Source organism: Aptenodytes patagonicus, chromosome 3 (genome assembly GCF_965638725.1).
Source record: "Aptenodytes patagonicus chromosome 3, bAptPat1.pri.cur, whole genome shotgun sequence".
Lineage (NCBI taxonomy): Eukaryota > Metazoa > Chordata > Aves > Sphenisciformes > Spheniscidae > Aptenodytes > Aptenodytes patagonicus.
The window spans coordinates 21,757,369-21,785,118 of record NC_134951.1 but is presented as its reverse complement, the minus strand read 5'-3'; positions in this window follow the sequence as shown (position 1 = coordinate 21,785,118).

Genomic DNA, 27,750 nt, shown 5'->3' with positions numbered 1-27,750 from the left:
TGAAACAAAAATGGACAGATACAGCCAAGCAAATAACAGAATAATATTCTGCACGTGATCTCACAATTTGGTGAAAACATTTTGCCTAACTGTATAAGTGCACCACAGAATTTTTACAGTTATATTGCTAAATATGTGTTTCCAGTCTTTGTAGGGCTGCTTAGGAAACTGTCTTTAGCTATGATTGTGACACTAATTAATAATATTTAATATAATAATACTAATTGATACAGTAACAATTACCTTGATTGAACAACTTACGCTTGTGTGCCTACTTTGCAAGATAGACATTGTTGGTACAAACCACTGTACATTTCTTTTGACAGTGCAGTGTGGCTAACCAGCTTTGTGGCAAACCAAACAAGAAGATGGCTAATGTTTTCACCTTATCGTAATGATGCAAAAGCTGGCATTGACCCATCGCATGGCATAGGGTATTTATGTCTTCCTCTGTCAGGAACTTGGAACTGAATAACAGTGCTACGTCAGCGTCTCAGCTCTCCACACAATGGAGAAAACAATATTGCTTGAAAATAGCAGGAAGGTAAAGAAGCTGGAGCAGGGAAAGGTAAGGGGTAGGGGAAGAATGCCTCTAGTTTTGCTGGATCTTTCAACTCTGAAGTCATGTGCAGCCTGTAATTTAGTCGACCACTAATTGGACAGAAGTATGTTGAAGAGCTGAACCTAAGCTGATCAATACACATGGCATTTCAATTGAGTTTGTACTGTGGATAACTTCAACATTCATGTAACAGTTGAATTTGATTCTGGCTTTCTCTCTCTCCTTCTTTTATTATCACTAGCTAAATTTAGATCCTGGGTTTCACTGCAGGATAGAGGAAGAAACAACAACCCAGTCTAAAAAATCCACATAGAAATAAATAAAGTTGTCCTGAGACAGAGTTGCACTCCAGTAATCTGAGTACCTGGGTAACACCACAGCTGTTGGGTCATAACTGTATATATGTTTCTCAGCAATGGAAATCCCAGTTTGCATAATAAATGTTTTTGTAATCCCTGTTTACAAATAAATGTCATTACAAAAATTTGCAAGACTCTATCTACAGGTTTGTTTTTAGTGAAGTATCCTTTTTATACTTTGTAAGTGGAATTCAGATAAAATACTAAGTATTTGGTGAATCAATACCAATGACACAGTATCTATTTTTCTCTCCAGTTATACCCACCTGTCCAACAGAAACAAATCTGCTTTATTGCTTTATGTACACTCACAGGCATCTCCCATCTCTCTAAACTTTTGTTCCTAAATAAAGTTAATATTCATCAGTAAAAATGGTGTAAGTAATTTCACTGGTATTAAGTTGTATTACACTTTAAAATCCTGTCTTCAGATTTCAGTAGTGAAAGCACTGACTGGGAAACAGTGTCAAACATCTGCCAAGAATTAACTACTGTTTCATCTTGGAGTTCTCTTTTTAGCTGCATACAGCCAGACCGTCTCATCCATGTCTTTAATGACTTTTAGCTCACACACTCCAAATAATTCCTGACTGGTGAAAAACATCCATTAGTTCTAGATAAATGGCATATAAGTTAGCACAAATGAAAGTATATGTGAAATATCACTCATGATTAAATATTTATTATGTGTCTATGTCTGACTAAGAGGCTATGAGTTGTTGCACTGGTGAACTTCAGAGGGTTGGCTCTTAAGCTCCGACGGCAGCAAAACTTGTTTAGCTCTTAGGTCTTTATTCAGATCCTGTGTGTTGAATGAGGGGCAATCATCACAAATGAAAATAATGCAAAAATACCTCTTCACACCTACCTCTTGTTAATGGATATTGTAAGCAGACACCACCTCCAGCAGCTCCAGGGCCCAGGGATTCCTCTGCCCGGCCACTGAATCCCAGCCTGGAGACCCATGGGTCTCCATCCCAAGCTGATGGACATGGCTGCTACTTTCCCTTATGCAGGTTCAGCCAATAATGAGGCTGAGCACGTGTCTTAGAGATACACACAGACACACAAAGAAAACAGACACGGCTGGCTACACAGACTGCCACAGACAAGGCACTGCCTTCAACAGCACCCACATGTGACACTAGCAGGACTACAGCCAAGTCCCCTTCCTTCTCTTCAGCTGGTAAGGACTCAAGTTCACTAGTGAAAGCATACATGTCCCCACTCTCTAGATTCACAAGTGGATGCACATTTGCAGATACTTCACGTATCAGTGTGGCCCCTCTGTCCATCTGGTGCCCCTGCCTGTATCCCAGGCCCTTTTATGTGCTCTGCGGGTCTCCTACTTGCTGGCTAGTCCTGCTCAATCCTCATTAGCAAACAAATGCATGCACTCACATGCTCGTCTCAAAGGCAATCCACACTCATGGGTCCCTCCTAATATCAGCACAGACCTTCCATCCATCGGATACCTCTGGGCCTCCTACTCTCCAGCTACTCCAGCTGAAGTTTGCAAACAAATTACATGCACACACACTGATGTGCACCAGGTTCAGGGAATATACAAACACATGGGTGTCCGAACACTGTAGAGGTGCATCTAGGAGCTATGACCCCTCTGTCTACAGACACTGAGACCCTCTTTTGATCCGTTTGCTGGCACCACACACCCTGGGGCACCAATACCCTCAGTCTGACTCCAGGTGCTAATCCCATACTCCCCCGCTTCCCCCAGTTGCTGGCACCTAGTCTTTACAGCACTCACACATGGGACAGAGAGTAAGATTACAGAAAGAGATAGTTAAGAAATTATTTAATAAGAAGATAGGGCAGATTGCAGTATCAGGTGCAGAGCTCAGTCAGACAAGTGTACTGGCCAGCCCCAGTTTACATACAACTGGCTCCTTTTATACCCCTTTTGGCTTATTCCACTTCTTGTTCCTCCCCAGTCCCCCTCCCTTACACATTCCTTCATAAATTTTGTATAATCCCACAGTCCCCTGTCAGTTATCCCAAGTCCTCATGTTCCTCTTGTTTCCCCCTTCTTATCACTTTCAAAGTCCAGGTGGACCTGGACTCCCAGCTCTCCAAAGCTGTGCATGGAGTTTTTTCATGGGCCATCTATTATTGACTGGAGACTTTTGGTCTTTGGCATTGTCTCGGTTACTCCTTCCTCACTAGGTTTGTGTCTTCGTGTGTTTTTGTTTGTTGCTTCCACCTTTGCTTAGTATCTCCTTTTGTATTGTAAAGGTCCTTGGCTGGATTACCTTAGTGAAGCAGATGACCTCACCTTCCACACATCCTTACATCTCTGACCACTAAATCAAGAATAGAAAAATTGTATTTGAAAGAAATTATAAAAAGCTAAAAGTAACTGGTGAAGTGCGACAGCAGGGAAAGTTTTCAGTAACACTAGCGTATCTGTGTAGTTATGGATCAAGTCTGCTTCCTCACAAGCTAAAGTGCTATTGAAAACTTGGTGGTTAGTAGGTTATCTCCTGTGTAATCAGCATCAGGGTAGATATTTTTGTGGTTGGTAAATAAAAATCTAATAAGGAGTGCCGTCCACTTTTGCATCACTTAACCCAAATGAAAACACTCTAGATTTCTCTAGAAAAAGAGGGTAAACTTTCCTAAAAATCTTACGAGGTCCACATGAATGATACAAGATTTTGAAAAAAATTTAGTTTGTGAAAAATTTAGTTATAATCAGAAAAAATGGGAGGAAGAAGTTGTTTGTTGTTTCGCTTAACATGCAACAGCTTGAAAACTAGAGACTAGAAATGTTCAGTAAGCAAAGCAGGATTTTTTTTCCAAGTGCCTACACTTTATCTTGCCATAGTCTTACCATTGGATGTTTCTATTGCTCACTTCAAAATTTTGTACCTCATTATTTAAATCACAAAAAAATAATGAAGATACAGCATCTGGGGTGATCACAAAAGGAGCCAGGTAGTCAGATGGTAAGTAGTCTTAAAACCCAAATAGATGGACAGGCCACAAGCCTGCATGGAAACTTCAGCAGCCTTTTGTATTACCAGGGCCAGCTCATGCCTCAGCTGCCCAGTTCTCTCAGAGAGAATAATTTGGATAGCACAGGTCTCTGTGAAACCAGAAACTTGCCCTCTGAGGACCAGCAGAAGAGTTGAAATGGAACAAGAACGAGACTTTTGCACTATGACCTTTGGAAAGGTGCTGTGATTGGGAATTGCCAGGGGCACTGCATAACTATGGTTCGAGAAGCTGAACAGGCCAGAGTTAGTTCTGCCTTATTGCATGGACAGTGGGTAAGCTCAAGGTTATCTCAAACTCCAGCCACGCTAATAACTAATAAAATGAATGGCATATGATAAGCTTGAAGCCTGCCTTATTTTTCTTAGACCAAATGTGTTAGTCTAAATGTTTACTCATAAGTTCCGTGTTCAGGTTCACTTTTTTTTTGATACCAGATGGAAAATGTAGATTCTGAATAATAAAAATGTTATTTGGATGTGGAAAAACTACTTCTCTCTCTTCTCCCTCCACCTTCCCTCCCTCCCTCCCTCTTTTCACCCTCAGACCTTCAAAGAAAGCTGCAATTCCAGATCTCAGATGCCCCTATTGTCTATAGAGTGGGAAAAACGTTGATCTCCTCAAAATTCCTTTCTGTTCTAGTCCTCATTCTGAAGTGAAATTGGAAATAACAGATTGTGCTAGGGCAGTAGCCTTTCCTCAAGGGACAGCATGCTGTTCATAGGACTCAAACCTGTTCTCAAGTGTAAAAAACATTTGTATACGATATTGATTTCTAAAGTGTTCTGTTTATAATTTTATCACCAGCCCCACCAGGTAATCACTTTGTTCATGAACTAGTTGACCACTAAATATGAATTCCCATGTAAAGGTACAATATTGCATTTTTATGCATGGTTCAGTTATAATCAGTACATAAATAGAAAACTGTTTGAAGTTGCTCATGTATAAAGGACTGCTACAGATTCTGGTAGACACATTCTCCATGCACTACACCATGTACAGAAATGTGTTTAGCAATCCATAAAAGGCAATAATGTAACCATTCAGTCAAGATAAGAAATATGGAAGCTAAAATAAGCAACTTGAATCGCTGTAACAGCAAGAGGAAGCTTGCAGCTCTGTACTACACAATGCAAAAGTAGACATAAAAAAGCTGCTGCTTTTTTTTTCAGCCTGCTGCAATATGGCAAACAAGCCCCTGAATGTCTGTAAATAGTGTTTCTCTCGCACTGAGACTGACTTTTCCAGCCATAGAAATATTTGCAGTTTTAAAAGTGAGATAGTTGCAGATGTAGAATCTGCAACAGTCAAATGAAGAAAGAGAGGACATGGTTACTACAGATGTAGAGAAAACTGTCTATAGCCAAAAGTAATCTTCCTGGCATGTGTTTCAGATGTTATACTGAGAGAATGCAACTCTACTGTATATGTTGTTATCCTCTATTGCTGACATTAAACTTTAGCTGCTGATGTAGCCTCTATGTAACCAGATTTGTTTCGCTCCTGGATAAAGGAACCATTATGCTATCGTCAAGCCATTCAAACAATCGAATATTGAACTTTTGCAAGAAGAAGATTCTACATCCTGTACCTTTCTGTGTTTTCAACATGATATGTCCTTTTTGGGACAAAAGGCTTATGTATATGTGTCCGTGTACAAAAATCTTACCTCTGTCACTGTTTTGTTGTGTGGCCTGGAGTAGATCCCATACTTTGGGAGGGAGTGAAATCCTGGCCCTGCTACTAAGAATGGGAGTCTTAGTCTTCACATCAGTAGGGTCAGGACTTCACCCTGTATCTCATATTCTGAAGCTGTGCAATGAAGACATGGATATAACAAGTCCCTGCCTCCTTCACAAGAGTATTGGAAGTTGAAGGGCGAGTAGGTTCACTTCAGAAAAAATTAATGAGTTTTGTTAATTAACTTTATTTTTGAAAATGCATAGAAATCTAAAAAAGAAAAAAAATAATCAAAGTATTATATACATCATAAGAATTACCTGAACAAAATGAGCCTTTCCATCTCTACCTCTAGTCACAGGTTTTTTCAGTAGTTAATCCTACTGATAAACTAAGTATAGTGTAGTCAGATGGATTAACTACTCTCACAATATATTTTGCATAGTCTCTGAAAAAAATTTATTACTTTAATGGGGCCTGAGTCAACATCATTTCAGGGACTAACTAAAGTTAGCTTTTCATTCCTTTTACAGCTAGTTGAATATTAGCCTTCTGAATATTTTTAGCAGGTAAAATAAACCACTATTCTTCATATTTTCACACTTTAAAAAATGTTTGCAAATTTCAGGGAACATAGGAAGCAACTTGCATAGGACATCTCGGCAAAACTCACAGCAGAGAAATTGTAGGGTTGTTAAAATATAATAAGGAAAATCAGAGCAGAAAAGGATTCCAGAATGAAGAACAATGATAAAAAGGGCAAAATGATACAAGATCACGATACAGTTTTGGGAAAATCTCACATAGAAAAAATACCTGGAGACATTCAGAAATGTTGGGAAGGTACAATAAAGTACAGATTTCTAAAAACATATAAGAAGCTGTAACACATTGTGGAGGAAAGAGAGGAAGAAAACTTTTCTTTCTTTCTTCCATTTAGATGAGCATAGCCACTGTTCAATGGTTCACAAACCATCTAGTAGTCAAACTGAGATTATAGGAATGTGACCTTATAATGTCACAAAATGAAAAGGATAGGAAACAAAGAAATAGATAATAACAATAAATATTTGGAAATAATTGGCTCCCTCTGTTGATCCCTGCTGTATCATCTCTAATACTTTTTCTTCTCCACATTTCAACATTTACAACCGCCTTCTCAAAAGTTTATATTTTATGGTTTAAAAGACATGTATTTTCTGATATTCACTCTCTTTTTAACACTTAAGTTAGTCTCAACTTTTCATTGTACATTTGTAGATTGTATTCAAAATTCCTTCTTCCTACATACTGTCTTCTCTTCAAAAACTTAGGATTTTTTGGTTATACCCCTTTGTCAGTGACTGATTGAAACTTTGTTGAAGAAAGTTGGCAAAAGCTTTTCCTGAGGATAAATGTGAGAAATAGTTATGGTGGGTTTTTTAGTAAGATATTGCAACAAAATAAACCATTGCCCAAACACGAGTTTGATCAGAAGCAGATCTGTGTCATGCTATATTGATACTCATTGCAAAGGCAGGGAGTTAGTTCTATTTGGTTTGCTTTCCCAAAGGTATACGGAGAACCTGAACAACATGGGAATGGGACACAGACAAAACCCAGAAAGACCATTTTGATTAGAATGTGGCAAAAAAATGGTTGAGAATTCTGGAAAAAGAAATTTCTCCCAGTTTCATTCCCATTGCCTTTAGTGTCATGAGGGAAATAGTGTGAATCCGCAATTTCTCCTTATAAAACTGACCTGTAAAATTAAAATACTGACTAACTGTTCAGGTTAGAAGTAGGAACAGTTCTCTTGGTCATTGCTTTTTCAGGACACAGCAATCCAATTCTTTTCATATTTATTGCCTTACACTTTCGTTTCTCCATTGCCTTGACTAACACTTTATAGACTTCTGGCATTTCTTGGCGCCCATTGCCTCAGAACTCATCTCAGTGATCCCACTTAACCATTTATAGAAAGAGAGAATCAGCTTCTGGATATGATGCTACATATGTAGTCTGAAACCCCTGTTACCATTGTGTCAAATTTATCATGTATGACTGTCCTTACATTTCATTCAATATTATTGTTTTCTAGCTACAGTTGGTCAATTTGAGAAAGACATCCACTTGGAAAGTAGTATTTGTATTTTAGTATATACTTTCCTATTTGAAAAAGTTTACATTTGTGGTATATACTAGTACACTTCACTGTGGTAAATGACAAAAAGAATATTGACTTTGAGCAAAGGCACAGTAAAAATAGCACTTGCATCTTCAAAATGAAATTTCATTTTGTTTTTTGTTACCACTTCCATGAAGATGACTTTGGACTCTTCTCGCCTACTTGTATTTGATTTGCTGAACTGGGCTCTTTATTTTATACCTTTTCCTTCCCTAGATCTCACATCTTGCTACTAACTTATCTCCTTTTAGTAATATCTACAAATTTATGTTCTGGTATTATGAATAGCACTTTCATAAAATGATCTTCTGGTTACAATTGGACTACTCTCAGGAATTAACCCTGCTGACAATTTTTTGTAGATCTGATTCTCAGATACAAAGGCCAGAGGGGACTGTTGGGTCATCTAGTCTCACCTTCTGTACCACACAGGACATTATATTTTACTCAGCTACCCTACCTGAAGTCCACTAGCTTGCTCCTAAGTTTGGATATATTTCTTCTAAAGTCTATATTGATTTGGGGCATGAAGAGATGAGGAATTCAACATGTGCCTTAGTATCTTTGCAAAAGTTAATCACATTCCTTTTGAAATTTCTTTTATTTGGATTTTCCTTGCTCAACTTTCAGCCATTGGTTCTTGTCATGATTTCCTCTGCTTGTTAAAAACACCCACCTATGGTATTTTTATACATGGGTCGTAACTAATCACTGAGAAAAATATTTCTTGGTAGGCTAAATTTGTGGACCTTTTTAAGATTAAATGTAAAGGATCATCCTCAGACTTCTGATCACTTTTTGGCTCTGTTTTTCATTCCCTTTCCCACTGTTTTGAACACCTTTGGTTTTTTTTTAAGCAAAAAGTGAGCAGTTCAAATTTTGGTTCTGAATACATACATTCACTGCTAAATTGCCATTAGCTACATTTAATCAATGTGGCTTTGTGCTAAAATTTGTCATATATTCCTACTCGTTGCCTTTTATTCAGAGATTTTTTGCATAGTTAGTCTTGCATGTGATGGCATTCCTATCCAAGATGATTTGAATTCAGATTACAAGAATTAATAAGACAATATCACTAACATTGTCTCATTCCATTTGGGTTTTCTGCTACCTAGCCATTATCTCTTGCATTACATTACAAGTTCTTAAATTCTGAGTTGGTACAGCACTTTGCAAAAATTAAGTTCATGATGAGGATTCCTCCATAATACAGTAATACGTGAAGTATATGAAATAGAACATCTTAAATATGCAGGGTATATATGTTACATCGACTGTTACCGATTTGGCAATTCTGTTGAAAAGCTGCAGCCAGAGGCCAGATATGCCAGATAAGAGGGAAAAAATCTCAGCTGGTGTAAATAGTGACAGCTTCATTGCCCGTAATAGAACCATGACAGTTTATTCCAGTGGAGCAACTGACCATAAGAACTTGAATCCCTGAATTATTCTGATCTCAGGAGCTTCACATCTCTGTGAAAGGACAATATTATTATTCCTGAATGATAGTGTCAGGTGGATTCAATTTGCTCCAATCAGGCTAGGAGATGTGTTACAACCTCTTTGAAACTAAGGTCATGGACAAAAAGATTGTGTTGAAAAGACCTTAGGAACAAGATTGGGGTAGAAATAAATGACGGATATTTCCTGCAAATAGGCAAGTGCAGGTTCTTGATGTATTTACTTTATTTAGAGTTTCATGGGAACAAAGATTTTCTGGGATGAATTGTTCTTAATTTTTCATCCTGTAGTTTATGAGGTTTTTTGTTTTGTTTTTTAAAACATATAGTCTGCTATTTTACGGGGAAACTAGTCTTGCAATATGACAGTTGTGTCCCTTTTTATTTCACTGAAGAGCAATTCCACATTTGCTTCTCTGATTCCTCTGATATTTCCACTGTTTTCTATGACTTGATGAATTATTTAGCCAGGTCCCTTCTTACCGAAAAAAATGTATTGCGTTGATTCTTGAAGTTTTGTTATTGGTTAATCCAAATAGTCTCTCTTATCTTTTTATCAAGAGCTGTAGTTGCAAAAATCTTCCTTGCTTTTGACTGTACTTCCCTCTATTATTGTTCTTTACAATGGTTTCCCATGGGTTCTGTCTTGCAGGAGCCCCAACATGAGTTGGACATACATTACAAAGAATAACACGTTTGAGAATGCTGAGGAGGAGAGAAGATCAAGACAGAGTAACATGATTTTTTTACTGCAAAATCTTAACATGTATTATGTGCTTAGAAAGCTTAAAACAGCAAAGATTTTTATGGTATCAAAATGGAATCTTATCTGAATCATACTAAACATCTACACACAATACTTTTCAGCTCTGTGTTACTCACTAAAAGCAAGCAATTTACAATTATATCTTAATATAGTTGAATATTCCACCTTACCCTATTAGTGTACTTGTGGTGGCTTGATCAGCTGGCTGCCAGACACCCACCCAGCTGCTCTTTCACTCCCCATTCTCAACAGGACAGGGGGAGAAAATAAGATGGAAAGGCTTATGAGTCAAGATAAAGACAGGGAGATCACCTACCAATTACCTTCATGGGGAAAACAGACTCAACTTCAGGAAGATTAATTTAATTTATTGCCAATTAAAATAGGTGTGGGTAATGAGAAACAAAGACAAACTAAAACAACATCTTCCTCCCACCCCCCTTCTTTCTTTCTCAGTGCTTAACTTCACTCCTCCATTGCCAACTCCTTTACCTCTCCCCACCTCTGCCCCGCATGGCACAGGGGGATGGAGAATGGGAGTTGTGGTCAGTCCATAACAGCTCCTCTCTGCCACTCCTTCCTCCTCACACTTTTCCCCTGCTCCTGCATGGGTCCTTCCTATGGGGTACAGTCCAGCAGGACAGACAGCTCCAGCATGGGTCCCCTATGGGCTGCAGGTCCTGCCAGGAGCCTGCTCCTGCACAGGGTCTCCCTGGGCTGCAGCTTCCTTCAGGGTGCATCTACCTGCTCTGACGTGGGGTCCTCCACAGGCTGAAGTGTGGATATCTGCTCCACCGTGGTCCTCCATGGGCTGCAGGGGGACAATCTGCTTCACCATGGTCTTCTCCACGGGCGGCAGGGGAATTGCTGCTCCAGCACCTGGAGCACCTCCTCCCCCTCCTTCTCCACTGACCTTGGTGTCTGCAGGGCTGTTTCTCTCACATTTTCTTACTCCTCACTCTTCTCTCTCTCATACTGTGCAGCATTTTTTACCCTTTCTTAAATATTTTCCCCACAGGCACCACCGCCTTGGTGGTGCCCTCTGGTGGGTCGGTTGGAGCTGGCTGGAACTGGCTGTGTCCGGCATGGGGCAGCCCCAGCCTCTCCTCACAGAAGCCACCCTGCAGCTCCCTGCTGCCTGCACATTGCCATGTAAACCCAATGTCGTGGTTTAACCCCCAGTTGGCATCTAAGCACCACACAGCTGCTCGCTCACCCTCCCCCCCATCCCCCCTGGTGGGATGGGGGAGAGAATCGGAAGAGCAAAAGTAAAAAACTCGTGTGTTGAGATAAGAACAGTTTAATAATTGAAATAATAGAATAACAACAACAACAACAACAACAATAATAATAATAATCTGTAATGGAAAGTAAAACAACGAGAGAGAGAGGGAGAAACAAAAAAAACACCAGGGAAAGGAAAAAAAAAAAAAGATGCAACAGCTCACAACCCACCGACCAACGCCCAGCCAGTCCCCGAGCAGCGATCGCTGCCCCCCGGCCAACTCCCCCCAGCTTATATACTAAGCATGACGTCACATGGTATGGAATATCCCTTTGGTCAGTTGGGGTCAGCTGTCCTGGCTGTGCCCCCTCCCAGCTTCGTGTGCACCTCCTTACTGGCAGAGTATGGGAAGCTGAAAAGTCCTTGACTTAGTATAAACACTGCTTAGCAACAACTAAAACATCGGTGTGTTATCAACATTATTCTCATGCTAAATCCAAAACACTGCACTGTACCAGCTACTAGGAAGAAAATTAACTCTATCCCAGCCGAAACCAGGACACCCAATACAGTACATCTCTTTTCTATAGTATTTTTCTCTATGTTAATAGAAGTTAGAGATCGAAAATATCTTTATTTTTTTATTATATTAGTTTACCAAGATTACTTAGTTAACATTTTGGGGTTTTTTTGCTCTTTTTTTGCTTTTCTTCTTCTGTAGCCTTTTTAGCCTCGTGTTCTCATGCCAAGGAACATGTTCTGTGGAAGCTTTAAGAGGTTTTGTGGACAAATCACACCCACTTTGTACATCAAGCAAAGCACACCATGAAACTATTCCATCACTTCAGGTATCTCAACAGCCTCTCCAGGTCACTCCTTGCTTTGCCCACATCTTATAGTCTCACCAACACAATCAGTAAAAGGGATCATGCCCATCACAAAAACAATTTCATGAAACAAGAACCTTTCTAGAAAAGAAAGTGTTTTCTTTCCTGATATTGGTTCTGAGCTACCATAACGAGGGTAGTTGGGATACCATAGAGCATGCCTTTTGGGATACCATGGAGCATAGGTCTTTTGGATGCCTTCACATAGAAGATAAAAGAACAATTAATTGCACTCTAAAGTAGTTTTTTCTCTGATTCACTATAGACCTGGCTCCTAAAGTACTACCCTTAATGACATACAGTGACAAGATATCATGTTCAACCTTGAACCTTGTTTCAGAGCTGCTTCTGAACTTCAGAAACAGGATTTCAGTCAGACTTCTAAAGCGTGTATGTGTAAATGCTGTCTGTGTAGTGGTTATTCAAGCTTCCTTTGAATTTTGAACTGTTTTGAGCACATAGATTTTCCTCTGAACATGCGGTAGGCCAGACTGGGTTTCCAGTGCCTCAGTTTACTAGAATATTGCGTCATGTTAGAACAGGTTCGTGAGTCCTCATTTCAACTAGCACAGTGTTAATCATAACTGGGTAATCAGTATAGTTGGAGGAGATACAACTTAGCATGAGACAGCCAGTTGAGATTAAATGCTATGGAAACTACAGGGTTAATCACAATCAGCTCGCATCTTGATAATAAACTCAACTTGTTCCTGTCAACACTGATTTCAAAAGTCTGATAATTAACATGGCTCCCTTTTTTTCCTGTAACCTACTTTTCTAGTGAAAACATTTCCAAAGAGAAGCTAGAGGCTTCTGTGACAAAGTTCTTAGGGAATTGGCCACTGGATTAAAATTCACCTTTATGTAAATAAGCCACATTCTGGGAGAACTACATTTTGTATCTAAGTGTATTACTTTTTTTTACCAGTGCTTTACTGAAGGTCTAGTTTATTTGGATGGCAAGGAGCTTTCTGTTTTGACTGACAGCTGAGACTACTTATATCTGTGACAGGTATGCTGCTGTGAGACAGAAGAGAAACTGTCAACCAAATGTATAGTCAGGATGGAAGAGTACCTATATTCTGTTTTGTTCGCTATGATGGGCTTAAGGGGACAAAATCCTTCATGTCCAAGCCTTGCCTCCTCTGTACGTCTGACACGTATGCCATTTCACTGAACAGATAACAGAAAACATGCTTTTTCTGGCAACATTTGTTGCACCATAGGCACAGTGCTCTTTTGAGAGCAAGACAAATGACTGTGTGGACATGTGCTGTTAGGAAAATGGCTTTCAATCAAAGTCAAGAAGATGTCTCAATTTTGGGAACATTTCATGAACCACTTCTATTTGAAGTCAGGGTTGCGAACAAATACTACTGGAATGTTATATAAATACCATGTGTTTACACAATATTACACCTGACCCAACCAACTCTTTCAGTCTGGCATCCACGTTTGCCCCCAATCCACATGAGCACAGCTATAGTCCCACCATAGGAACTGTGGCCTCCACTGTTCCTAGAAGCCACATAAATCTGAATCTGACCTTTGCTTAGAGTAGACTGTCCCTAGTGTAAGGGAGATAAATCTACCCTGAAAATGTCCATATGTCTGGAACTGGATACGAAAGTGTACCTGAGCTTTGTTTTCTGTGTAGCTCAAAGCGCTTCACAAATACGAGTCATACACCATTTGGCCTGTAAGATTCAGGTGGGGGTCGTTTTATTGTTTGCTTGGGTTTTTTTAAAATCTTTGGTAATACAAAGTAAAGCAGTGATACAAAAATTAAAAAAATAAAAAAACAAATGGCATGAAAAGATTCAGTAAATTCATATCAAAAAAATGAAAGTTGAAAAATATCCATAATGCATTTATATAATAACATCCACAATACTTCCCACTGAGTTTATTGAGTTGGCTCCTTTTTATAATTATTCGGCTGTTTCTAGCAGGGACCCATGAGAAGGAGGAACAAAGCTCCCCTAAGGTCATTATTTTTCAGATTAGTAAAGTCCCAGCATTCCTTGGTGTCACTGCCAGCATTTTTATTAAGTCAACCTGTTACTTTCACCATTAAAACACATCTTAGTAGGTATGGGTAATAGAGACTGACTTGGCAGGGATGACTAAATGGATGGACGGAATTCAAAGGAAGCTTGAATAACCGCTACACAGACAGCATTTACACATACACGCTTTAGAAGTCTGACTGAAATCCTACATCCAGGTGAATAATAAATAAAAGCATTTGTTCTTTTGGTGGTTGCTGGTGGCTCTGTTTTATTATTTTCATGCTGGATGGCTAAAAAGTAGAAAGCGTGTCAGCAGGACATCATTATGATAGGTGAACATCTGAAAATTTACAGCTTTAGCTAGGTATCCATAATTTCCTCCTTGCCCAATTAAAGGTTCACCTTTTGGTATCTACTAAAATTTGGATGAAAGTTTCATGTGAACAGGCTGTCTCTCAGGATTTCTATACAGTATTTTCTGCTCTCACTCAGGCTGAATAGGGACAGAGAACAGTAAAGTATAATAAAAACAAGAAGGAGATTAGAAATAGCTTTATAAACGCAATAATTGAAATGGAAATTAACTAATAATAAAATAATAAACAGCATCAAAGTGCCTTCCTTCTGTCCTTTGTCCTCCACAAATCCTTTTGTCTTAATTCCTTGTCTCACTCTTCTTTTGCTTTCCAGTGCTCAGTAATGTATGTTTCCTTTGACCTTTATTTGTAAAGCTAGGCCAATATTTTTAATCAGGTGTTTACAGTCAGGTGCCTAAATCTATATTAAGTATCTAAATAAGGCTTGCATTTTAAATGAGCCAAGCATTAAGACAAAAGCGGTTGTGGTCTCTCACTACTACTGAAAAATAGCCCAGCTCTTTAGGTGCCCAGTACTCTACCCACAAGCTGGAAAATGTTCACAGCCATTTTGGTATAAATCTTACCTTCACTGTGCAGTGTACTCTTTGTGTTAAATAAAATTCTGTTATCACGCTGTACCTTTGGCATAAGAAGACTGGAGCATTCATGGCTGACCCAAATGTTAGAAGATAACTCTACATTTCACAGACATTTGCTTATTTTGTTGTTACTCTTGCTGTCACAAAACTACTTGAAATCTTATAATTCTGTTGTGTTCATTGTATGATAAAAAACTGGCTATACAAAAAGAAGAAAATCATTATGTTATTTTCCTTTATGTTAGGGAAATAGCATATTAGTGGATAGGTGCTCTGCTTCTGCCAAAAATGTTTGTTCATCTCTTGGATATGATCCTCATATTACCTGTCTCCCAGCTGTCAGTTCATGATTCAGGCAGGAGCTTGCAGGGATATGTGCGTTGGCTGGAGGGGCTGTCTGGAGGAGCTGGGAAGTAACCAGATGACTGACAGCGATTCAGGCTAGATGCGGCATGGAGGGGGTAGGTACAGAAAAAGAGCTAATCCTATAGAGGGAGTTGAAGGCTTTTTTGAGGGAGGACGAGGGAGGTAGAAAGCATCTGAGGGATTTGCTGTAGAGAGAATTTAAGGTTACTTCTGCACATCTCTGCAACTCAAGGAGCCTGAGAGCTAGTCAGCACGGCAGACTCTATCAGTCATGCCAGCACAGTGAAGCTGATACAGTTATGCTAGTGTAACAACCTATATGTACACTCTTATTCCAGAATTAATACTTCTCTTTTTTCCAGTTTAGCTTAAATATTGTGTGAAGTTGAACTGTTTTTTTTTTTAAAAAAAAAGAAAAGAAAAAAAAAGGAAGCATTTGTGCCAGTACAATAAACAACACAGGAATTTAATTTTATATAACTAAAGCTGTTTAATTCAGCCCTTGCAGTGTCCTGGTGTATTTCCAGCATGTGTGCAGCTCTGAGTGTACTGTTTTCCTTGCAATAAGGTTAATACTATCTAGAAATGGAGACCTGCTGGAGATAAAACCAATTGCAGATGAGCTTAGCTAAAAGTGAGAGCTACAGTCTCTCAGTTTATACCAAAAGACAGCTTGAAAGGCTAATATATCATGCAAATGGTGGACCAGAATCATTTAGGCATAGATAGTCTGTGGGCTGTACAGAAGGAGTGAATCTTTCTGTATTCAGCTGTGCATTTGTGTGCGCGCGTCTCGCTCCCCCTCCACCCGCTCCTCTCCCTCTGTCTCTCTCAGACAGGCAAACAGACCAGCTTCTTCCTTTGTGTTGCCAGTCAGGTCCTCCCTCTGCAGTCTTACACAGGAAGAAGATTTATAATAGCTGCATGCAATGCCAGTGTCTCAAAGAGACAGTATCACGCCATGTGGAGGATTTTCATATGGGGTTTAACTTTGCTCCACTGAATTGGAAAGGTACATTTTTTTAATCTTAATTATTTTAAACACTTAATTCCTGTGACTTTTATCTCCTGCTAAATTCTGACCTGCAAATACTAGCATCTTTAAATCACAATCTGTTGTCACAGTACTGTAATGGCTGTGATGTCTTAATTGAAAACATGGGGAAGTAAGGAATTCGAAAGTATAATTAGGGCACATTTCAATGTGAAGGTGTGAGTGCTGCTCTGTAAGATGGGCATCTGATATTTCTGAAATACTGTTTCAGAAATATAAAATTCAAACTAGAAAATGAAAATACAGCACACATGCAATGCAACTGTACCATATGTTAAGAAATGTGCACCTCATAAACAGCGGGCTAATTAGCTAGAGGAAACAGAGATGACTGAATGATGACACTAGAAATAAAAAGGATAATGAAATCTCAAGGCAGACTTGTGTAGGAGATCCACCTGGCAGCAGCTTGCCAGATTTATCAAATTAAATGAAATCAAAGGAAAAATTATAGGTGTGAAATAATGAACTTAACAGCACTACTTCCCTTTGTTTTAAGCTCTCAGTTGCCTGCTTCTTACCTCCCTGACTAGTGGCATGTATTATAATTAACAATGGGTGAAGCATCAGAGAAGCCAAAAAGCTTAGAAACTTTCCCTAGGCCTGTAGAAAAACTCTATCAAAATTTGACAAAGGACAGTTTCTTGGGATATCTCTCTTCCCCTTCAGTAGCAGGAATACAAAATTAAAGTAGACTTCCTTTTGGTATTTCACCTCTTAGCCTCCCTGTTTCACAAAAATGAATGCACAACATTGAATTATTTGATTTCAAGAAATCCCTAAAAGGGCTAACCCATGTCAGTGTCTGGGTTCGATATTAGTAACAGTTTCCCTCTACAGAGGAACCTACAATCTGAAAATATAAAGCCTTGGTAAAAAAATTAGGAATAGAAGCAGTTGCACTAAGAAACATTACACAGCAGGCCAGGGCAGGGAAGAGCCTGTATCTAATTCTTCTGACCCAAACACATGCACTAGATGACAATCAGTTGTGTTTCCTTCTTCTACCCTGTTTTCCCTTACCCCATAAAGAGCATATCTAGACATGTTGCTCAGGATTTGCCTTAGAACTTCTCTTCCCATGGGTCAATGAACTCCAGAAGAGTGTTCACTGTATTCACTCCCTGTTGGTTTTCAGCAGCAGAAGGTCCAAGACATGCTTACTCTTCTATTTAGAGAAACATAACCAAGAAGACCTACTTCCACTATTCACTCAAGCCTGAAATGCTTCCTCTGATTTTCCTCAAATGTTAGTATGTTCACCCAAAACCACTCTTGTTGCATCATTCTTGAACTCTACTCATATCCAGTATTTTCAGTACAACGCTTGCTTTTGCTCCTCCTGATTACCAGAGCCTTTGTCCTCCAACTTCTACAGCTGATCCATTGGTAGTTTTGGTTGATGGAGCCTGCAAACAGGCTGACATAAAAGCTTCCTGTCCCAGTGGCATGTTAAGTTGATTTGCTAACTGACAGCTATTTAATCAGTAACACTAACTATATCAGTTCTAATGTGCTAGGGATACTATGTTTACCCAGATTGAAGGAACGTTAGCAAAAGTCCCATGGCATCAGGGAACTCATTCTGCTCCCTTGCTATTGTACAATTTGTTGTTGTTTAAAGAAGCTTAGAGCTGATCAACAGAAAGGCTTCCACAGAATGAGCTTAAAGCCTAGCAGCCTACAGAATTTGTACATAGCTCTGTGGTCTACTTTTAGTGTAGGACATACCTTTTTGCACTGCTAATGAAATCTGTAGCATCCAAACCATTCACATGAAGACAGATCACATGATCTGCTTGGCCTGGTGGCAGAGCTGAAGGAGGAGGTGGAAAGGTTGAGGAGTATCCGGGAGTGTGAGAGGGAGATAGATTAGTGGAGCCGCACCCTACCGTCCCTGAGGCAGAGGCAGCAGATGGAGGCTCCGTGAGAAGCAGAGGATCCCCTGCCCTCTTGCCACCAGTTAGAAAGAGGGGACCTAAGCGACGGGGGGGAATAGAAAGAGGTCCCTGCTCGGGGTGCCAGGCGAACCCCCGCCCGGCCTCCCTCACCTTCCCAGTTGCCCTTAAACAACAGATATGGGGCCCTGGAACTTGAGGGCCAGGCAAATGAGGATGTAGATGAAGGTCCATCCAGGAGGTTGCCTAGGGTGAGGCAGTCAGCCCCACGCATTATGACTGCCTCTGCTAAGAAAAAAAGGAGGGTAATTGTCATAGGCGATTCCCTTCTGAGGGGAACAGAGGGCCCGATATGCCGACCGGACCCGTCCCACAGGGAAGTCTGCTGCCTCCCTGGGGCCCGGGTCAGAGACATCACTAGGAAGCTCCCTGGCCTGGTACGGTCTTCCGATTACTACCCGCTGTTGGTTATACAGGCTGGCAGTGATGAGGTTGCAGAGAGAAGTCCTGCAGTGATCAAAAGGGACTTCAGGGCACTGGGGCAACTGGTTGAAGGATCGGGAGCACAGGTAGTGTTTTCCTCTATCCCTACAGTGGCAGGGAAGAATACTGAAAGGAACAGGAAAACACACCTGATCAACACGTGGCTCAGGGGCTGGTGCCATCAGAGGAATTTTGGCTTTTTTGATCATGGGGAGGTTTACACGGCACCGGGCCTGCTGGCAGCAGATGGAGTTCAGCTGTCTCACAGGGGGAAAAGGTTCATGGCTCATGAATTGGCAGGGCTCATTGAGAGGGCTTTAAACTAGGTTTGAAGGGGGAGGGGATAAAACCAGGCTCACTAGAGATGAGCCTAGGGGTGGCGTGCCGATGCTGGGGGTGAAATCGATAGCCCAGCTCAAGTGCATCTACACCAATGCACGCAGCATGGGCGGCAAACAGGAGGAGCTGGAAGCCATTGTGCAGCAGGAGAGATATGACTTAGTCGCCATCACAGAAACATGGTGGGGTGATTCTCAGGATTGGAGTGCTGCAATGGATGGCTATAGACTCTTCAGAAGGGACAGGCGAAGAAGGAGAGGCGGTTGGGTGGCCCTGTATGTTAGGGAGTGTTTAATTGTCTAGAGCTCAACGATGGTGATGATGATATGGTTGAGTGTTTATGGGTAAGGATGAGGAGGAAGGCCAACGAGGCAGATATCCTGCTGGGAGTCTGTTATAGACCACTCAACCAGGATGAAGGGGCGGATGAAGTGTTCTATAAGCAGCTGGCACAAGTCTCTCAATCGCTAGCCCTTGTTCTCGTGGGGGACTTCAACTTCCCAGACATCTGCTGGAAATACAACACGGCAGAGAGGAAGCAGTCTAGGAGGTTCCTGGAGTGTGTGGAAGACAACTTCCTGACGCAGCTGGTAAGTGAGCCTACCAGGGGAGGTGCCTCTCTTGACCTGCTGTTTACAAACAGAGAAGGACTGGTGGGAGATGTGGTGGTCAGAGGACGTCTTGGGCTTAGCGACCATGAAATGGTAGAATTCTCGATTCTCGGTGAAATAAGGAGGGGGGGCAGCAAAACCACAACCATGGACTTCCGGAGGGTGGACTTTGGCCTGTTCAGGACACTGGTTGAGAGAGTCCCTTGGGAGACAGTCCTGAAGGGCAAAGGGGTCCAGGAAGGCTGGACAATCTTCAAGAAGGAAGTCTTAAAGGTGCAGGAGCAGGCTGTCCCCATACGCCATAAGAAGAACGGGCGGGGAAGACGACCGGCCTGGCTGAACGGGGAGCTCTTGCTGGGACTCAGGAAAAAAAGGAGAGTTTACCGCTTGTGGAAGAAGGGGCAGGTGACTCAAGAAGAGTACAGGGATCTCGTTAGGTCGTGCAGAGAGGAAATGAGAAAAGCAAAAGCCCAGCTAGAACGCAATCTGGCCGCTGTCATTAAAGACAACAAAAAATGTTTTTACAAATATATTAATGACAAGAAGAGACCAAGGAGAATCTCCATCCTTTATTGGATGTGGGGGGGAACATTGTCACCGAGGATGAGGAAAAGGCTGAGGTACTGAATGCCTTCTTTGCCTCAGTCTTTAACAGGCAGACCAGTTATCCTCAGGGTATTCAGCCCCCCGAGCTGGAAGACAGGGACGGCGAGCAGGATGAACCCCCCATAATCCAAGAGGAAGCAGTCAACGACCTGCTACGCCACCTGGATGCTCACAAGTCTATGGGGCCGGATGGGATCCACCCGAGAATGCTGAGGGAGCTGGTGGAGGTGCTCGCCAAGCCACTCTCCATCATTTATCAGCAGTCCTGGTTAACGGGGGAGGTCCCGGACAACTGGAGGCTTGCCAATGTGACATCCATCTACAAGAAGGGCTGGAAGGAGGATCCGGGGAACTACAGGCCTGTCAGCCTGACCTCGGTGCCGGGGAAGATTATGGAGAGGTTCATCTTGAGGGCGCTCACAAGGCATGAGCGGGACAACCAGGGGATCAGGCCCAGCCAGCAAGGATTCATGAGAGGCAGGTCCTGCTTGACCAACCTGATCTCCTTCTATGACCAGGTGACCCGCCTAGTGCATGAGGGAAAGGCTGTGGACGTGGTCTACCTGGACTTCAGTAAGGCCTTTGACACTGTCTCCCACAGCATTCTCCTAGAGAAGCTGGCGGCTCACGGCTTAGACAGGTGTACTCTGCGCTGGGTCAAAAACTGGCTGGACGTCTGGGCCCAGAGAGTTGTGGTGAATGGAGTTACATCCAGTTGGCAGCCGGTCACGAGTGTTGTTCCCCAGGGCTCAGTTTTGGGGCCGGTCTTGTTCAATATCTTTATCAATGATCTGGATGAGGGGATCGAGTGCACCCTCAGTCAGTTTGCAGACGACACCAAGTTGGGTGGGAGTGTTGATCTGCTCGAGGGTAGGAAGGCTCTGCAGAGGGACCTGGACAGGCTGGATCGATGGGCCCAGGCCAATTGTATGAGGTTCAAGAAGGCCAAGTGCCGGGTCCTGCACTTTGGCCACAACAACCCCCTGCAGTGCTACAGGCTTGGGGAAGAGTGGCTGGAAAGCTGCCTGTCGGAAAAGGACCTGGGGGTGCTGGTCGACAGCCGGCTGAACATGAGCCGGCAGTGTGCCCAGGCGGCCAAGAAGGCCAATGGCATCCTGGCCTGTATCAGAAATAGTGTGGCCAGTAGGAGTAGGGAAGCGATCGTGCCCCTGTCCTCGGCCCTGGTGAGGCCGCACCTCGAATACTGTGTTCAGTTTTGGGCGCCTCACTACAAGAAGGATGTTGAGGTGTTAGAGCATGTCCAGAGAAGGGCAACGAGGCTGGTGAGGGGTCTGGAGAACAAGTCTTATGAGGAGCGGCTGAGGGAACTGGGACTGTTTAGCCTGGAGAAAAAGAGGCTGAGGGGAGACCTCATCGCTCTCTACAACTACCTGAAAGGAGGTTGTAGCGAGGTGGGTGTCAGTCTCTTCTCCCAAGTAACTAGCGATAAGACGAGAGGAAATGGCCTCCAGTTGCACCAGGGGAGGTTTAGATGGACATGAGGAAAAATTTCTTTACTGAAAGAGTGGTGAAACATTGGAAGAGGCTGTCCAGGGAAGTGGTTGAGTCCCCATCCCTGGAAGTATTTAAAAGACGAGTAGATGAGGCTCTTAGGGACATGGTTTAGTGGGCATGGTGGTGTTGGGTTGACGGTTGGACTCAATGGTCTTAGAGGTCTTTTCCAACCTTAATGATTCTATGGTTCTAAGATCTTTCTGCAAAGTACCCTTATCCAAGAGATAAATTTATGCACACCGTTTACATGTGAAACGAAATCTCAATGTTTCTTAAGTCACTATGTACATCATCACGGTTAGATGTCATTTTTGCACTAGAAAACAGTATCTGTAGAGTTATTTTCCCTTATATCTGGTTTACTGAGGTTTACACCACCTACAAATGTCACAACTTTTGAGATCTTTTTGGGAGAAGATTCAGACAGTGTCTCATTGAAATCTGTGCAGAAAAGGTGACTGTATACAACAGTTTACTGGAGAAGGACCAAATAGCAAACAATGAGATGGGGCAGAGACTATACAAAAGGCTTCAGTGTGCATGTAGCTGTACAAATACAGAGACACTATGTCTGTGCGTGTGTTTGCATTAAGGCTATATAGCCATAATTCTAAGTAGACAGAGCTTGAATTCCAGCACGGGACCACTGGTTTTCCACACTGCTTGACTGCTAACAGACTTCATTCTGCTCAGTTTGGCTGGTGCTAACTAGCACCCTGCAAGACAATGCCCAGGCATGGGGATAGCATTTGCCAGGAATCATTCCCAATACTCAGCATCACCCTTGATTGTTTCTCTAAAACCGCCTCTGAAGGTTTTGCACCCTGAGACACTCCTCCATACCCCCATGCCACATACCAGAGCATGCTGCACATTCTCTCCGTTTCATACTAGAAAAGCCCCTGTGCTAAAAAGCTGCAATATGACACTCGCATTATTTCAGACACTTTATCCCCTTGAGGGGACACTCAAGGCCAAGTATGCCTGCAGCCACTCTGTGCCATTTAGCCTCAGGGGCAGAAAATAGGGCCTTTAGCCCTATTTTATTTAGTGACATATATAGCCAACAAGACCTTCTGAGTTAAAGTTAGGGAACACTGAATGAGTGCAGCGTTGAGCCAGGAGAAATAAGGAAAACTAAGACAAATGGCATTTGTCTCATGTATTTGTCAGCAAGGTTAAAAAAAAGGTACAGACCATATGAAAGACAAATGTTTGCTTCCCTTTGTGCCTTAAAGCACCAAAATATCTCAGTGGGATCAACTGAGTTTTTCTACAGACTTGTCACACCACAACAAATTGCTTAATCTCCAGAGAAATCACGAACAGGCAGCTAATGCTCAGTTGACTAGGTGAATATTCATGTTGATGAACAGAAGGGTAGTCACAGAGCCAGAACAAAGACCTTCCTCTGCAGTTTATGTTGTTGAATGAAACTATACAAGTTACCTCTTTCCATGTCAGAGAGAAAGCTTGTGTTCAAAAAAGGGAAAGAAAACAAAAAAACAAACAAAACACCCCATAACCTTAAAACTCATCCCACAGGAAGCTGGGATTCAGTCATTATATTTAAATAGATCCAGCTGTAAGAACATTGGTGATGCCAACAACCCACATTATGAGAGAGACGGAAATTCTTAGCCAGGTTTAGTCTCAGCCAGAGGATGTGAGCTGCATTTTGCACCAACAACAGAAATGCATATAGTTCTAGAAATTCTACATAAGAATAAAATCTCTACTGACTCAGGATACATATGACAAGCAATGCTACAGTGGTTGCAAATATGGGTCCAATAAGAAGATAGCAGCCCATCAAGCTGAACTATCAAGACTGCAAGCCCAGCAAGGATTTAACTAATTCCATTCAGCAAACATTGTGCTGGTAATGACTGATGTAGACACAGTGTTAAAAAATGTGTTAGATGATGGCCAAAAAACAAAATATGTCATAGGTATTAATATGTTCTTGAGGACAAATAGTATTAAATAGCATTGTAGAAAATACTATAGTAACGTATCAACTTTGAATATAATCCAGACTGTTCATAAATAAAGCTGCAACCAGTGTTCATGGAACTGCTAAAAATAGCATGGTGAGTTCATGTAGTTAAGACAAGTACAACATTTGTACTGTAGTTCCATCAACTCTGTAACCCACAACTGCAGAGGTTAAAAAGTGCTTCTTATAGGAACACCCACAGATAATAGTCAAAAACTCCATCATCAAGGCTAGGAAGTTTAAAGTTCCATTCTTACAATCTAGATAGTTCCAGCGTGTTAAAAATAGTTGGAAACATTAGGGCATTATACACTTCTAGAAAAAATTATCACCAATGAAACACTGTTTTACCTGAAAAAGAGTATATTTCCACTGGTTTCGGAAATAAAAGGATTTTTTTCTAATAGAGTCATAGGATAATTCAGGTTGGAAGGGACCTCAGGAAGTATTTAGTGTAAACTCCTGCTCAAAGCAGAGTTGCATAGAGCTTTACACAGCCTGATCTTGAAAACCTGAAGATAGAGACTGTATAGCCTCTCTGGACAACCTACTTCACTTCTTAGCTGTCCTCATGGTGAAAAAGTTTTGCCTTATAACTAGTTAGAAACATTCTTTTTCTGATTCATGTCCATTGTTTCTAGTTCTCCTGATATGCAGTAGTTCCCCTCTTCCCTCTCATTAAGCACAGAGGCCTGAAAGACCTTGTTAGTGAAGACTGAAGCAAAGAAGACATTGAGCACTTCAGCCTCATCAGTGTCTGCTGTTGCTGAATCACCCTTTCCATTCAGCAACTGTTGCACATTTTCCATGTTCAGCCTTTTGTTAGTAATGTACAAGCTCTTCTTGTTGCCTTGATGTCCCTGGCAAGTCTCAACTCCAGCTGAGCTTTGGTTTCCCTAACACCATCACTACATGCTAATGCAATATTTCGAAATTCGTCCCCGGTAGCCTGTCCTTGCTTCCATCTCCCTTATGCTGCCTTTTATGGTGGAGCTCTGTCATGAGCTGGTCTACTGGTAAGTGTACTTGACTTCCTAAACATTAGGGTGAACCATTCACATGCCTGAAGGATGATGTCCTTACAGACCTGCTAGATTTCCTGAACTTGTTTGCTTGCCAGAGCTGCCTCCCATGGAATTCCACCTTTGAACTCCCCAGATAAGCTGAAGTCTGCCCTCCTAAAGTGCAGACTCTGTACTGTGCTACTTGCCTTCCTCTGCTTCCTCAGGTTCTTGAACTCCACTATTTTGTGGTCACTACAGCCAAAGTTTCCATTGATTATCGCATTCCCAACCAGTTGTTGCTAGCTAGTGAATGGCAGGTCCACTTGTGTGTCACCCTGGTTGGCCCCTCCAGTGCCTGTATCCAGAATTTATCCCTGATACCATCCAGAAGCCTCCTGGATAGCTTGCTTCTCACCACAGTGCCCTTCCAACAAATGTTAAAAATCCTATAAGAATCAGCAGCATAGGATCCAAAGACTTCCTTGAGTGTTTCAGGAAGACTTTGTCCACTTCCTCACACTGATCAGGTGGTCAGTAACACACTTTCTCCACGATGTCACCCTCACTGGCCTCTCCTCTGAGACCCACAAGCTCTCACCCAGTTCCATACATTTGAGCTGCTCCTTCACATAGATGACAATACTCCTTGCCTTCTCTGCCTGTTTTTCTTGAAGATCTTGCATCAATCCATCCTACCACTCCAGTCACCCAAGCTGTCCCATCATGCCTCATTGCACTGATCACAGGTCCTACCACATTATTTACTTAAGAGTAGAGCTAAAGTCTCACTTTATGAATGGGATATCATGCAGGAATCAGAAAAAAACCCCACTATTACATGGAAGACTAAAGTTACATGATTCCATAAGTTAAAGTACCACTGCAGTTATTAATTAGACTGAAAATACTGCAGACTAAACATCCCTACTAGTAAACAAGCAGTGGTATATGAAACAAGTAAATCAGAATGATTTACAATCATCAGAGACTTCTGCAAGACTTAATACAAAAAGTAAAACCTCTCCTCCAAATTGTTCAGGAAAAATAAAATGTTTTAAAAGATTCTAAGCAATTTTTTAAAGTACATTTGATAGTAAAATTCTGTTAAAATAAAGTCTATAGTCACAGAAGTATTAAACTTAAGGTAAGATCCTACTACCATTGGATTGTTTGAAGTATATATATGACAACTGGCATGCTGTTTAAGTATTTTGTAATAAATTATTGGAGGCTACAAGAACAGGCTCTACACAAGGTGCTTAGGCCACCAAGTCCCCTTGGTCTTGCAAGACCAAGCAACAAGATCCTTTCAAGGCTGTCCAAAGGCAGGGTAGTCAGTGCTGTTACCATGGCGGGGGGGGGAGGCGGAAAGTTGTAGAAACCTTTATATCCAAGGGAAAAATAGTGTCCTGAATACTTTGCCCACAGCATTTTTGGCAAGCAATAAAATGTGATAAAGAAGAACAAAACCAAAGCACATTCTCTAAAATACACCAAGTAGGTGCTGTAGTGACTTCATTGTAAAACACTTTAAAAAAAGGCAGTGAGAAGCTCTTTCTACTTTATTATGAAAATTAATACATGAGATACTGAAATGTGCCAGCTTAGTGTACCAGCTTGCAAGAAGGTCATATAGCCAGTAAGAAGGGGATTACAGGCCTAAACCTTAGACTAACTATCATAAGCTCCTGACTTAGCCAGAGGAGACTCAGATGTTTAACAGATTGTGGTAAAATTAATTGAGAAAGTAGCGTAGAGGCTATTGGTGTAAGGGAGGATGTAAAATGGGAAAATGAATATGTACTCTTGTTTCATTTTCATTTAGGTTCTGCGAGTAGATTAGTGTAGCCTACAAGTAGCTATGTATTTAGCTATGGTGACAAATACTGCCTAACAGAGGAGTATTTTGCAGTTAACACAGCCTCTTTCCCAAGTGGTAGGGATTATAAATAAAGAAGTGCTGGATACAAGGATTCATATTCACTAATATTGCAGGAAGAAGGGAACTACAAAGAAGTGTTCATGATCCTGGATCTTCCAAGGACAGACTGGCTATCTAATCAATGGAATGACTAATCAGTAAGGGCAACCACTTAACTGAGACTCTTGTTTTCTAGATCACACTGTTGTTCTGTTATATAAATTCTCTGCCTTTACAGCTGGTCAGTTATGTTGTCTCCCTTGAAGCCAAAAGGTTCTCAGTACATAATTAAAGGTGAGGTATGATAATAGACTTCAAATACATGAAAAGCTGACAGAAAGAGGAAAGGAGCAATTTGTTCTCTGTATCATCAGTAGATTAGGCTGAGAAGTAATGGACTTAAATTACAGCAAAGTTAGGCATTAGGAAACAAATTCTAGAGATAGAGAGGCCCTGGAAGATAATGGCATGGGAGATTGTAAAGCCTCCCGCACTGGAGGTTTTTTAGAACAAACATCAGTCAGGGATGATAGGGATGCATTAGAGCTGGGAGGTGGAAGAAATGGCCTCTTGAGGTCCCTTCCAGGGACCTGTGATTCTATTATTCAAAGTCTGATTCAAAGAGTAAGTCTTTAATGTGTTTCAAATGGAATTACATCTCATTCAGATGTTTGTGAAATATTCAAATCAAACATGAGACTCAATAAAACCTGAAAACTGGAATGACTGCACTAAATTAATCTCTCAAGTAATTCTTTGACCTCTTACATTTCTCCTTTTGGCTTATTCCTGCCATCGTGCTCGAGAAAACTACAACCTGATAACAAATACATGGATAGCTGGCAGCAACTCAAACT